This window comes from Callospermophilus lateralis, chromosome 11 (genome assembly GCF_048772815.1).
Source record: "Callospermophilus lateralis isolate mCalLat2 chromosome 11, mCalLat2.hap1, whole genome shotgun sequence".
NCBI classification, from domain to species: domain Eukaryota; kingdom Metazoa; phylum Chordata; class Mammalia; order Rodentia; family Sciuridae; genus Callospermophilus; species Callospermophilus lateralis.
This window is the reverse complement of record NC_135315.1, coordinates 93,927,682-93,943,008: the sequence shown is the minus strand read 5'-3', so window position 1 is coordinate 93,943,008 and position 15,327 is coordinate 93,927,682.

Genomic DNA, 15,327 nt, shown 5'->3' with positions numbered 1-15,327 from the left:
CCAAATTCAGTTCTTAGATGTGCCTTTTTCCTTCCTGTCTCAAGGCATGTGGAGTTTCTGCCTAGAATGCACCTCTCTCAACCTGTTCTGTGATTATCAGCTCAAAACTCATCTTCAAGGATGTCTTCCCTGTCCATCTCCTGCTCCTAGTTTGATGAAAGCTCCCAGTACAGATTCTCAGAGAGGGTTCATAATTATATAGATGGATAATTATGTCTATGCCTTCCCCTTTGAATACATGTGCCCCATGGGGCCACAACCATGGCTCATTGATATACCTGGAAGATCTAAGATATTACCTGATGCAAGGAGGTACCCCATAAAGATGTGCTGCATCAAAAGAAGAGATGGAGATGGTGCATTTAGTAGCAAAGAGAAACATACAGAAAGACCCAGAAGATGAGAGGAAGTGGTGTATTGTAAGCAGTTTGTGTTTTGGTGGGAATGGATTATGTAATTGGCCTGGGAAAGAGAAGAAACCAGGAGACTTGTATGATGCTCTTGGGAGTCTGTACTTCTGTTGCAAGTATGTGAACAGGGACATGGCTACATTTGCATCGTCAAGACAACACAGTAGAATTCAAGCTGAATAACCAATTCTCACTAGAGGAGAGCATAGGTGGCAGTCAATTACTCGCTGGCAATTGAAAGGGAGGTTTGGTGGAGATGGCAGATTTTAAAATGGTCCTTGAGGGAATTGGGGGATGGATATTACATATTGTGTCAGAAGCAATAAATACCAAGGTGACATTCCAAAGGAGTAGTTGAAAAGTATTTGTTGGATGTTTGACTATGACTAGACCTTCATATTTTTCTTGTTGTATCTTTAAGTGTTTCTCTTATCTATTAAGGAAGAAGCTTCCTGGGAGCAGAAGTTTGATTTTAGCAGTCTTTTGCATTATATTGTAGCTTCTGTTTCCTGTTGCACATATTTCTTGTTATTTTCTCTAGTTTACACCCATTACTGAAAATGAGGTTACCAGATGAGAAGACATATTTCTTTTTTTTTATTCTCACCCATCATTTCTGATTCCATCAGTCTCTGTCTCTGTCTCTGTCTCTCTCTCTCTCTCTCTCTATCTATCTATCTATCTATCTATCTCAACTTGCATCTTGAGTGACAATCTTGAAGACCATCTTGAGGAACCTCACAAAATTGCCTTGTTTACCTAAAATGTGGGGAGCAAAGGAATACCAAACTTTGTGTCGTAGTTAGGTTGTGTGGGTTTTGCCCACACATTAATCCCAGGGCACATCATTCATGTAGTAGTTGCTTTACTGTGTTTTTGGTTAATATAACTGGATACCCGAGGCTAGGGAATTTACAAAGAAAATACATTTATTTCTTACAGTTCTGGAGACTTAGGAGATCCAAGGTGATGGGAAGATCACCTGGTTAGATAATCTTGCAGGTCAATAGTATCTTGTGGAGTTCTAGGGCAGGTCAACTAGGCATCGCATAGTGAGAAGGGCTCATAAGAAATGGCCAAACTGGTTTTTAAAACAGTCCTCCTCTCATAACCAATGGGCTCCCTTGATAACCTATTAATCCATGAATGGGTTAATACATTCTTGTGGGCCAAACCCTCATGAGCCAATCACCTCCCCAAAGGTCCCAAGTTGAAATGCTATTAACTTGTGACTTTGGTGTTCTATTTCCAACATATGAATTCTGGGGGGAAAACTTCCAAACCATATTATTAGTCATTGCAGATTTGTAATTTATGATGACAATTTTCTGGCAGTAAAATGTTTTGAAGAAGCCGCACCTTAATCTAATTTGTACACTGGTGTCAAGTAGACTCATGTATTATAACACTCTCCCAAATGAGGTTTGTTCCCGACCTGGGGGAGAGGTGCTTTCTACTATATGTACTGGAAGGCAACCTAGAGAGGGGGAGATGAGGGAAAGATTAGCAACTGTAGCTATTACAATGACCATCTCTAATTTTTGTCTTCTCTTTTTCTATTATAAGCACCCACATTTAATTTTTTGGGGGGATGGCGGGTAAATGATTCTCTTACGCATGCTACAAATTCCAGTTTCCCAATAAAGCAAATCTCATCCCTTGGTTTAGGTATCAAAGTAGCCATCTTTATGTCCAGAGGGTTTGATTTAGAAGGTGCAAGAAAATAAAGCCAGGAACAGAGGTTCAGTTGCAAGACTTTTCTGGAATTACTAGAAAAAATGTACCCTTTTCTCTAGAAATGCCAGGCTGAAAGGGTACCAGCAGAGTTGTTACAGGTTGTGCATTCCTCTGATGGAGTCAACACAGGCATGAAGAGGTGAGAGAGAGAGAGAGAGAGAGAGAGAGAGAGAGAGAGAGAGAGAGAGAGAGAGATATTCTAGGAAATGTGGTCTAGGCTGCTGGATTCATATATACTTGGGTGCTTGGAGTTGTATGCATTGATGTTTTGTTAATTGTTGTTTTCAGCATTCATCAGGATGTGAGAGCATCATGTCTGTCTTGATTTTATCAGATTTGGTTCTCTATCCCACCCTACAGGTGTCCTTGCTGGTGGTGGTCTTATAAATGACCTCAGCCAGTATTGCTGTCTGCTCATCAGCTAAGACTCGCCAGGCACCATTTGCTCTCACCTGTCTGACTGTACCTGTTCTCTGGGCACCAGCACACCAGCCTGACCTGGACTGTGGTAACCTAGCCTGACTCCAGAGAGCCTAGCACAAGTGGAGGTAGTTATCCCACCTCTTTATTTACCCTATAATATATTTAACATTCTACTAAATTATTTACTATGAGATCCTTTGCTCTTTGAGATCCAATTCATAATTTGGATTCAAAAATTCATCTGCTTCTTTGGATTATGTGTGTATACCACTCCAATACAGTTTTTAAAACGTTAAGTTATTCATGCATGAAAGCTATTCGCATCTCTGAACTCATTTCAATCACAACAGTGTTAAGATATTAGAAGTCTGAGTCAGTACTTCTTGGAATGTAAAGCTACCTGCTCTCAAAAACTCAGGTGTATTTATAGCTAAACACAAACAGACAAAAAAAATATTAGAGTTCAGGATTTTCAGACCTCAAATACAAGTGCCTAATTTTTATTCTCTGTTCCAGGAATAAAATAAAAAGGGAATGCTTTAGAAAACTTTGAGAACCATATGAGAGATAGATAGGAACAGCTTAAAGTAGACCACCCAGTGCTGAAGCTACAATCCGATGCCAGTCATGAAATCCTACAATCCCAAATGCAATGTTGGCAGAGGGTAAAAAGAGAAAAAGAAAAAAATCTAAATTAACTTACAAAAAAAGAAATGTATAAGTTTGTGATAGATTAGAGCCAACTTTTTCTTCTATCAGATGTAGAGTCTCTGTTTTGATATCAAGCTCCTTGATCCATTTTGAGTTAACTTTTGTGCATTGCGAGAGAAAGGGATTCAGATTCATTTTGTTGCATATGGATTTCCAGTTTTCCCAGCACCATTTGTTGAAGATGCTATCTTTTCTCCATTGCATGTTTTGGCACCTTTGTCTAATATAAGATAGTTGTAATTTTGAGAATTGGTCTCTGTGTCCTCTATTCTGTACCATTCGTCCACCCGCCTGTTTTGGTACCAGTACCATGCTGTTTTTGTTACAATTGCTCTGTAGTATAGTTTAAAGTCCGGTATCGATATACCACCTGAATCACTCTTCCTGCTTAGAATTGCTTTTGCTGTTTTGGGTCTTTCATTTTTCCAGATGAATTTCATGATTGCTTTATCTATTTCTATAAGAAATGCCTTTGGGATTTTGATTGGCATTGCATTAAACCTATGGAGAACTTTTGGTAATATCGCCATTTTGATGATGTTAGTTCTGCCTATCCATGAACAGGGTATATTTTTCCATCTTCTAAGATCTTCTTCTATTTCTCTCTTTAGGGTTCTGTAGTTTTTCATTGTATAAATCTTTCACCTCTTTTATTAGGTTGATTCCCAAGTATTTTTTTTTTTTTGAGGATATTGTGAATGGGGTGGTTGTCCTCATTTCCATTTCAGAAGATTTGTCTCTGATATACAGGAATGCCTTTGATTTATGTGTGTTGATTTTATATCCTGCCACTTTGCTGAATTCATTTATTAACTCTAGTAATTTCTTTTTAGAACCTTTTGGGTCTGCTAGGTATAGGATCATGTCATCTGCAAATAGTGATAATTTAAGTTCTTATTTTCCTATCTTTATGCTTTTAATTTATTTCATCTGTCAGGACACCCATAGCACAAGAGTTAAAAACAAGAATCAACAAATGGAACTTACTCAAACTAAAAAGTTTTTTCGCAGCAAGAGAAACAATAAGAGAGGTAAATAGGGAGCCTACATCCTGGGAACAAAGTTTGGCTCCTCACACTTCAGATAGAGCCTTAATATCCAGAGCATACAATGAACTCAAAAAATTAAACAATAAGAAAACAAATAACCCAATCAACAAATGGGCCAAGGACCTGAACAGACACTTCTCAGAGGAGGACATACAATCAATCAGCAAGTACACAGAAAAATGCTCATCATCTCTAGCAGTCAGAGAAATGCAAATTAAAACCACCCTAAGATACCATCTCACTCCAGTAAGATTGGCAGCCATTATGAAGTCAAACAATAACAAGTGCTGGCGAGGATGTGGGGAAAAGGATACACTTGTACATTGCTGGTGGGACTGCAAATTGGTACGGCCAATTTGGAAAGCAGAATGGAGATTCCTCGGAAAGCTAGGAATGGAACCACCATTTGACCCAGCTATCCCCCTTCTGGGTCTATTCCCCAATGACCTTAAAAGAGCATATTATAGGGATACAGCTACATTGATGTACATAGCAGCACAATTCACAATAGCTAGACTGTGGAACCAACCTAGATGCCCTTCAATAGATGAATGGATAAAAAAAGAAATGTGGCATTTATACACAATGGAGTATTACTCAGCAATAAAAAATGACAAAATCATGGCATTTGCAGGAAAATGGATGGCATTAGAGCAGATTATGCTAAGTGAAGGCAGCCAATCCCTAAAAAACAAATGCCAAATGTCTTCTTTGATATAAGGAGGGCAACTAAGAACAGAACAGGGAGGAAGAGAATGAGAAGAAGATCACCATTAAACAGGGACAAGAGGTGGTAGGGAAAGGGAGAGAGAAAGGAAATTGCATGGAAATGGAAGGAGACCCTCATTGTTATACAAAATTACATATAAGAGGAAGCGAGGGGAAAGGGGAAAAAAAACAAGGGGGAGAAACGAATTACAGTAGATGTGGTAGAGAGAGAAGATGGGAGGGGAGGGGAGGGGAGTGGGGATAGTAGAGGATAGGAAAGGCAGCAGAATACATCAGACATTAGTATAGCAGTATGTAAAAACGCAGATGTGTAACCGATGTGATTCTGCAATCTGTATACAGGATAAAAATGGGAGTTCATAACCCACTTGAATCAAATGTATGAAATATGATATGTCAAGAGCTTTGTAATGTTTTGAACAGCTAATAATAATAATTTTAAAAAGTTTGTGACAGGGCAAATACAGCTGGTGAACTTTAAGACAGGAGGCAAAAGCCACTTCAAGCACCACCATTGAATCTGTCCTTCTGCAGTGGCCTGGTATGTGTTTGCTAGTTGGCTTTGGCATCTGTCATTGCAGTCGGGCATACTGATGCCCTGCTCTAAATTAACTTGGGGATGTGCCAATAGGACTGGACAGGTGGACTGAGTGGGTGGCAGACAAGTAGCCAAGCAGGGATAAAGGTTATCAGACTTGAGCCCGCAGCCTGGGTTGCCAGTTACTTATCACCCAAGAACACAGTGGGCCTGAAATGGAGTCCACGGTGATCACTTCAACCACTGTCTAAATCATACCCAATTCCTGCTAATCTCATGTTGGGAGCCAAATCAGTTTCTCAATCTCTGGTGAGATGATGATTTAAAAAAGAAATGTGTTCATTGCTGGACTGGGAGTTAGAGAGAGTGAGTTCAAATGTAACCCTCATCCTAGGAAAGTTCTGTAAAATATTATTCTGTGATGATATAAATTTGGGAAGACATATCCCCTTCTTCAGCATTCCTATTCATGTGTGAGACAATGCAAGAGTGTTCCAGGGTGAGAAGATGAGACTATGAGAGTTGTAAACTATTCAGTGGATTAATCCATTGATAGAGGTTAACAGGGTATTAACTATAGGCTGGTAAGGTGTGGTCAGAGGAGGGAGTCACTGGGGTTTTGCCTTTGGGGTACATATTTTATGCCTGGTGAGTGGCATTCTCTCTCTCTCTCTCTCTCTCTCTCTCTCTCTCTCTCTCTCTCTCTATCTCTCTCTCTCTCTCTCTCTCTCTCTACGTGAGGTAGCTATGACCTCAGCTGCCTGGGCCCACAGCAATGGAATTGGCCATTATGGACTGAGACCCTTGAAACTGTGACCACTGAATGAATTTTTCTCCTCTATGTTGTTCTTGCCAGGTCTTTTGGTCACAGTGGTAAAAAGCTGGCTAAGAGACTTTCATGATAAACATGCATATTATAATCTCTGAGATGATTTTGCAAAAAGAAACTAGTTAAATTTTGTCTAATACCAATGTTTTCCAGGTCTTTAAGGCGACAGACTTCCTGTATCCATGTCTTACCCAGGAATATCTGAAAGTATGGCATTTGCTGGTAAATGGATGGAACTGAAGTCTATCATGCTAAGTGAAATAAACTAATCCCAAAAAAAACCCAGAAATGTTCTCTCTGACATGCAGATGCTATCTCACATTAATGTGGGGGGTGGGGGCAGAGAAAGACAGAAGTTCACTGCGTTAGACAAAAGGTAATGAAGGGAAGGGAAAGACAGTAGAATGAATCAGCCATAACTTTCCTGTTCCTATATGAATACACAACCAGTGTAACTCCACATTGTGTACAAAAAAAAGGGAAGTTATTCTCCACGTATGTCTAAAATGTCAAAATATATCCTACTGTCATTTATAACTAAAAAGAACAAATAAAAATTAAAACAAAAAAAGAAACAGAACCCTCATCCGTATAAGCCTGCTGTTGACTGGAACTCAAGATGCGCATTCTCTGAACACATTGGGGACTCAGCTGCATACAGTGAGGGATTGGTTTAGTCAGAGACCAGGTGGGGCATATTTTACCAAGTATCTGAGAATTCCATTGTTCTGTTATTTCTCTGGGGTCCCACTCCCCCTAAGGGATGAGGTTTTAACTAAGGTCTTGACAAATGGTAATTTTCATGAATTATTGATTTGGCCAAAAATAATTGTAAAGGTTGATAATTACATTGGGATATCCTCTTGCTTCTATTTTAATTCAAATCTCTTGTATTCTGTGACATATGAAAGCAATGGGTATAGGTTTTGGAAAGATAACCCTATCACAAAATGCATTTATATTGCAATAGAATGAAGAGCCACTTTTTAATAAATCATCCAAGTTTTCAAAATTGGCTGAAATAAACATTAAGCATCAGAAGAAATAAGAACTCTTGGTTGGAAAAAAATGAGATATAGCTAAACATATCCCTTAGTGACAAAAGTTGATTCAGTGAGGATGCTGTGGTCATTTTATTTCTTCTCTCGTCCCAGCTTGTTTTCTGAAAGTCGAGGACACTGGGTCCATAATTGTCTTGGTTTTACTCCAATATTGTCATTTTCTTTTGTTTTAAAGATATCATGTACTTTTCCTAGTAAATAAAATTATCTTTTAGGCAAATCTTAGAAGGCTGTGGGGTATGAATAATACACCTGAAATGTAAGAGAATCTGAATTTCATAGGTTTCTCTCCTCTGCAGGAGATTTAAAAGAAATCCTGTGTTTCAAGACAAGAGGAAAAGAATCAGAATGCTCCCCAGCAGTTCCTGACCAAAATCCCCTTCCTAAACCACAGTCTAGCAAGAGCTGGAGGAAAGAGATGGATCTCTAGATAGGCCCAAGGGACTCTGACTGCAAAGGAGACCTCTACCTATTCTTGACCCTCTGAGAGACTACAGTGAGGGGGAAATCTCAAAGAGATACCCCCACCTCAGGGCAGTTTGGAAGCAGAAAAGGAGAAGAGCCCTGGATTTCCTCATCAGAAAGTGGCCTGCAGCAACTTGAGTAGAGGAGATATCTCATCTTTACAATCCTTATGAACATTTAATATTTAATTGGGGCTTGGACCCAATTCCCTAGGAATTGGGTCCAAGCCCCAATTCCCTAAAATGTCTCTGTGCTCTCTAAGAGTACCCTGAGGATTTGGGGACAGAAACAGAAGAACTGACAAAGGACTTGGTGGGAGAAGAGGTGGGGGGGCATAGATCCTGATATAACCCAGAATGAATTCAGGAAACTCCAGCTGTAGTATGAATGTGGTGTGACCCACGAAAACTCACAGGGAAGCTTCATTCCTCTGAGTAGCTATATGGAAATGGAAGTGGCAGGATCTTTAGAGAGATTCATGTTTTTCTCATGGAAATTGGGACTGGATTACTTACTGTGAGAGCACATCATTCTATTCTAAAGTAAATGCGGCTTTCTTGGTTTTCTCTCTTGCTTCCTTTATTTTTATGATTTATTTATTTTTTAAATGTGATACTTCTTTCTCTCTTTCTCTGTCTCTTCCCCTTTCTTGTGTATACACAAATGCACATCTCCTACCATGTGATACTCTGCACATCCTCCAGATTCTAACAGTAAGAAGACCATGAACAGATGCAGCCACTAGAATTTTGAGCCAAAATAAAGCTCTTTTCTTTATTTTCCTAGCCTGAGGTATAGCATCATTACCAATAGAAAGCAGACTGGCAACCTTCAAAATGGAAATGCAGTTCAGTTTTCCAAAAAGCACATGGACGTTGTCTTTTGCACATGAATTGCCCAGCCTGGGATTCTGTGTCTACAACCTTCACTGATATGGAGATTAAATGAGTTTACTAACACGTAGCACGTAAGTCATACCTTGAAACACCTCTCCATACCATCTTTTTCAACACTTCTTATTTTCTTTAGTTCTGCTTCTTATTTCCTGCCCAACAAAATAGTTGCTTCAGTCATATGAAGCTCTAAAAGTGAAAGATTAATTACTGCTGATCTTTCTGCACATCAACTTGGTCACATCTAAATACGGTTTTAAAAGTTTGAATGGTTTGATCTCCAACAGGGTAAACAAATCTCATTTGGTCCAGTTATTACATGTTCATAAGGTTTGTAAAGATTGACATCCTTTCAAGATGAGATACCTCCTCTCCTCGCTTTGCTAACACAATGTCTTATTTCTTGTTCTCTGGAATACTGAGTGAAGGCAGAAACACATCTCACATCAGCATACAGACACACAGAAACACAAACAGCTTCATATTTATTGCAAGAGATATGAATTGATTGTCCTCTTAGGACTCATCTCATTTCCCTTCCGGAGACTGAATTTTTTAATCATTAAAAAAAAATGATGAATGTGCCTGAGCATGAATATTAACTGAAATTAGAAAGATCATTGCAGATGCTCCTTGGGTGATTTAGTATTCCACTTAAGCAGATTCCACCTTGTGTTCGTCGGCTTTCTGTCCCTGCAACAGAAGACCTGAGATAGTCAACTTAAGAAGAGGAAAGATTTATTCCAGCTTATCATTTCAGAGGTTTCAGTCTGTGGTCCCAGCAGGCATGTGGGGGCAGAGGTGGTCAGTTCTCTTTGTGGAAGCAAGAAATCAAAGGGAAAGAGAGAGGAAGGAGCTGGGTTTCCAACCTCTGATTTCTCCTCCCTCTAGGCCCTACTCCTGTTGGTTTTCCCATCTCCCATCAACATCTTAGGTTGAGACCAGTCGTTCAACACAAGGGCCTTTGTGGGACTTCATAGATCCAAACTGTCACACAACTTCAGTCACTAGTTGAGAAAGCGCATAAAGTAGAGATGAAGGTGTGTACTGCATTACCTGCAAAATCACACAGAGAGAAAAAAAAAAGCTTGATGCGTAGTCAGGTAACTAAATGATAACAGGCAGTGGTTGTCTTGAGGACTTGTATCTGTGGTCCTCCACAGACTTCTCTTCCACACAGGGGATCAGGTTCACAGCACTATTGGCCACATTTTCTCTTTCCTCCTCCATTGCACTTTTGCCACCAAAGAGGAAGATCCAAATGATGTCAGGCCCATAGAACGAATACCCACCTCCTCTTTCCTCATCTCTTAGTTCTGTATGAGTTACTCGCAATGGACCTTCCAGGGACAAATGATTGCATTGGTTGGTTTGTTTATCTTTAGGCAACAAAAACATAGAGTACAACAGTATAAAACAATGCCCATTTGTAGTTATAATTTTTACCTTACACTCAATGGTATATATTTTTCCAGGTTTATTATAAAGCAATTAAAAGTGAAAGATTAGATATCACACATTGTATTCATTTCCTAGTGGCTGTGACAAATCACCCTATACTTAAAACAACAGAAATTTGTTTTCACATAATTCTGGAAGTTTAAAGTCTGAAATCAGCATGTTGACAGAGCCACATTGCCCGCCAAGTCTCCAGGGAAGAATTTTTTTTTTTTTTTTAATTTTTTGGTCTCTTCCAAGTTTCAATAGCTGCTGACACCCTACATTCCTTGGGTTATAGATCCTCACTCTAATCTCTGCCTCCATGTGATATGTCCATTCTCTTTCTGTGTATCTCTTTATATAAGGAGTCCAGATATTGAATTTAGGGTCCACCTGAATCTTGTATCAATTCACTTTAATTTACATCTTAATTAGCAAAAATATCACTTCCAAACAAGGTTGTATTCATGGGTACAAAGGGTTAGCACTTGAACATATCTTTTGAGACGTAATATAGCCCATAATATACATGTATCAATGCAATTAGTTTAGTAATAATAATTAATATTTTTAGACTCTTGCAAATATCGCCTCAATTAATTCTCATAAGGTCCCCTTGAAAGGAGGCTTTACTATCCCATTTGATAGATGGAGAAATTGAGGTTCAACAATGAGTAACCATGTCCGAATAAGTAACAAGAGCAGGCTCTCATGCATTTCTGTCCAAATCCAATGACCTTAATCACTAGGCTGGGCATTTTCCTAGTTAATCAACTTACTCTTCAAAGGTCTTCATTGCCAGGTGTGATGGTGCACGCCTATAATCCCAGCAAGTTGGGAGGCTGAGAGAGGAGGATCTCAACTTTGAAGCCAGTCTCAGCAAGCAAGGCCCTCAGCAAATTAGTGAGAACTTGTTTCAAAATTTAAAAAATCAATAAAAATAAACAAGACTGGGGATTGTCACTCAGTGGTTAAACACCCCCGGTTTCAATCCCTGGTATCAAAAAAAGTTGCACAAATTTTATCACAGACTTCAGTAAAAGCACCTTTTCAAGTCAATCTGCAGCTCTTTGCTATATCTTGGTCACATTTGTAGAACTAAAAGAAATACCCTCATATGTTAAAACTCCATGGTCTATCTTCTCTTAGACATTCTCTCATTTTTATTTTTTTCTATTTCTTAGGAAAAAAACTGTAGATTATTTTCTTATATACTTTGCTGATTTCATAATTCTTGAGAGGAAAGAGAGGGAGAGAGAGAGAGATATTGAGAGAGCTAGTTCAGTTCTCTGAAGGTAACTTTTATTTCGCAATCAAAAAAAAAGTGTTTCATGTATCTGATTGTCTCTGTGCTCTAGCATCTTGCCCTTTAACTGTTAAATAGTATTAGCTGAGGCTTCACAGATAATGCTTAACTTTACTAATTAAACATTGAAAGTCCAAGTTTACCTTTAATCCTTTTACAGTTTGACCTCTGACATAGGACTCACTCTTTTAAAGAACTCTGATAACTTCCAAACTATATAAGAATGTGACATTTTATTATCTGTTTCATAGAAACAAAATAATGTTTTTAGGCAAGGCTACATTGTGACATTAAAAAAAATTCCCTACTCTGCTTGTGTATGTTTAGGACTTTTATTAATAGTGAAATTTAACCTTCTGTATTAAATATCCTAAGAAAGAGAGTAAGACTAGAAGACCAGAAAGAGTTACAGGGAAGAAGATTCAAAGAACGTTTCTTATTTCTTCGTCTGTTCTGTGCTGTTACAGATTACCTGAGACTAGGTATTTATAAAGGAAAAAGGTTTGTTTGGGCTCACTGCTTTGTAAATACAAAAGTATGACACTGACATCTGCCCAGCATTTGATGAGTGCCTCCTGTTGCATCAGTTCATGGTAAAAAGCAGAAAGGCAAGTGGGCAGGTATAATAAAGAGGAGGGGATAGATGCTTCATAAGTAACCCGCTCTTGTAGGAAACTACTCTAACTCGTTCATGAGAGCAAAAGTCCCTATGACCCAAACCACTTCTTAAGGTCTCCACCATTATATGATGGAAACACAGCATGAGTTTGGGTGGGGACAAAATATTCAACCCACAGCGCTTTCCTAATCAGGGTCTCTTTTGGTTATAAGGTGACCATATGACTATTCTCACAAATGATTAACTAGTTTTCCTTTCTTTCCCTCATCACTTGAAATGACACATTTATCTTATACTGAACTGGACATATGCCCAGGGACATTTTATTTTCTTCAATTGATCTGTCACTCTCGTCAGTGTCCCATGTTACTATCATAATTAATGCATTGCCTTTTGGCTCCAATCCCTAAAGCAGCTGCTACAGACTGAATTTCTGTGTGTCTCCAGATTTCATATGCTGAAGCTCTGGTATTTGGAGATGAGACCTTTGGGAGATCATGAGGATGGAGACTTCCCTTATGGGAAGAGATATGAGAGAAATGATCTCTCCCCATCATGTGAGGAGTTGGCAAGAAGACCCAGGTATCCCTCTCCTCGGTCTATACCCAGAGGACTTAAAATCTGCATACCACAGCGACAGAACCACATCAATGTTTGTAGCAGCACAATTCACAATAGCTAAACTGTGGAACTAACCCTAGATGCCCTTCAGTAGATGAATGGATAAAAAAAAAATGTGGCATATATAAACAATGGAATATTACTCATCCATAAAAGAGAATAAAACCATGGCATTTGCAGGTAAATTGGTGGCGCTGGAGAAGATAATGCTGAGTGAAGTCAGCCAATCCCCAAAAAACAAATGTCAAATGTCTTCTCTGATATGGGAGGCTGATTCATAGTGGGGTAGGGAGGGGGAGCATGGGAGGAATCGATGAACTCTAGGTAGGGAAGAGGGGTGGGAGGGAAGGGAGGGGGCAGGGTTTAGAAATGATGGTGGAATGTGATGGTCATTATTATCCAAAGTACATGTATGAAGACACGAATTGGGGTGAATATACTGTGTATACAATATGAAAAATTGTGCTGTATATGTGCAATAAGAATTTTAATGCATTCCACGGTCATTTATTTTTTAAAAAAAAATCAATAACAATAAAAGAAGATTCTTCTTCACACAAGAAATACAGCCCTCACCAGGGTTCATCCAAACATGCTGGCACCCTGACCTTGGACTTCAAGCCTCTGGAACTGGGAGAAATAAGGGTCCATTGTTTAAAACCAAACTATTGAAGACAACGGTATTTAAAAATAATTATTTCTTCAAATTGATTTTCCCAATTTTTGGTATATTATATAAATCGCCCCCCAATTATGCTTTTTATACTTTCATTATTTTTTTTTACCTTTATTGATTGATGGGAGAAGGCTTCACATATTTATAAAATAATATATGATTTCTTCCAACAACATTTGCCTTTTTATCCTCATTCAATGAAACCATTTTATCATACAGAAATTTTTTTTTTATCTTAATAAGATCCCAGTGTGGTCATTACAGTCATTCCTAAATGTCTTGGATATAGGATTCTTTTGTGAATAAATCTTTTCCCCCATATTTTCCATATTTATATTCCATAGCTGCTGTCTTTACCAGTCAGTTCTGCTAGCTTTATGATTTATCAGTAGAAAGATCACCTAATCTGCTGATGATTAAGATTCAAAAATCCTCTTTTCAAAAAGTTGAAATCATTGTCTTTCATGCCACGTTACTTTGGTTAGAATTCTAAGATTGCAAAGTAATCTTTGGTTTATATTATTTGGTTTAGTAATAGTAAAATAATAGATTTTCTTCTACTTAGGTTATCAATGTTGGTGCTTCTGTAGTGTGATCTTTATGACATGTGTTCTTTTTATTCCAATATACAGTCTCTTTCTTAATAAGGAACTAGCCAACCTTATTTCTAATATTAAAAATACAAATTTATTATAAATGGTTGAATTTTGTTTAGTACATTTTACTAATACTGATATATTTCTTTTTTGTGCTTGTTTGTTTTTGGTGATCTCTTACATTTTATCAAGTTTCTAAATCAATTTGTTTTAATGTTGAAGTGTCTTCAATTCACCTACTGGTGTGTGGTTTTATTATTATTTATTTTTTATTATATGCATTTTATAAGATTTTATTTGGGGTGATTATGTCTATAGTCTGACACTTGTCTTTAGTCTCCAAAACCCCAAAAATAAGATTCTCACTACTCAAAAACCCAGCCTTTTGTTGTGTTCAATTTCTGTCATGTTTTTCATTAAGATTAAGCTGGGTTTCTAAAATGATGTGAAAACTTTCAATTTTTTCTTCTGTTTTTTGTTGTTTATATTTTTTCTGTGCTCTGAAAAAAGTATACATCATATTAAGTATAAGTCAGATTAAGTAAAGTAGATTACACCTTCCATTTCCATGCAATTTCCCTTCTCTCTCCCTTTCATGGAAGGAGACCCTCATTGTTATACAAAATTACATACAAGAGTAAGTGAGGGGAAAGGGAAAAAAAACAAGGGAGAGAAATGAATTACAGTAGATGGGGTAGAGAGAGAAGAGGGGAGGGGAGGGGAGGGGAGGGGAGGGGGGATAGTAGAGGATAGGAAAGGCAGCAGAATACAACAGACACTAGTATAGCAGTAGGTAAAAACGTGGATGTGTAACCGATATGATTCTGCAATCTGTATACAGGGTAAAAATGGGAGTTCATAACTCACTTGAATCAAATGTATGAAATATGATATGTCAAGAACTATGTAATGTTTTGAACAACTAATAATAAAAAAATGAGATGATCTAGGAATCTAGGTAGATGAACGTAACACTAAATGCCAATAGAACCTCTGATGTGGGATTAAACATTCAAACTTTAGAGCTTATAAAAAATTAATCTTTTTATAAAATAAAAAAACAATGAGATTCCTTAAAAAAGTAGATTACACATTTCTTGAGAATAATATGAGAATTATCCATAGAGTACTTCAGATCTGAAGTCTTCATGGGAAAGGCAACTCCTTGTTAATTAAAAAATATTTTTCATAGTATTTATATTGAGATTTTCTGCCATTTTTTTT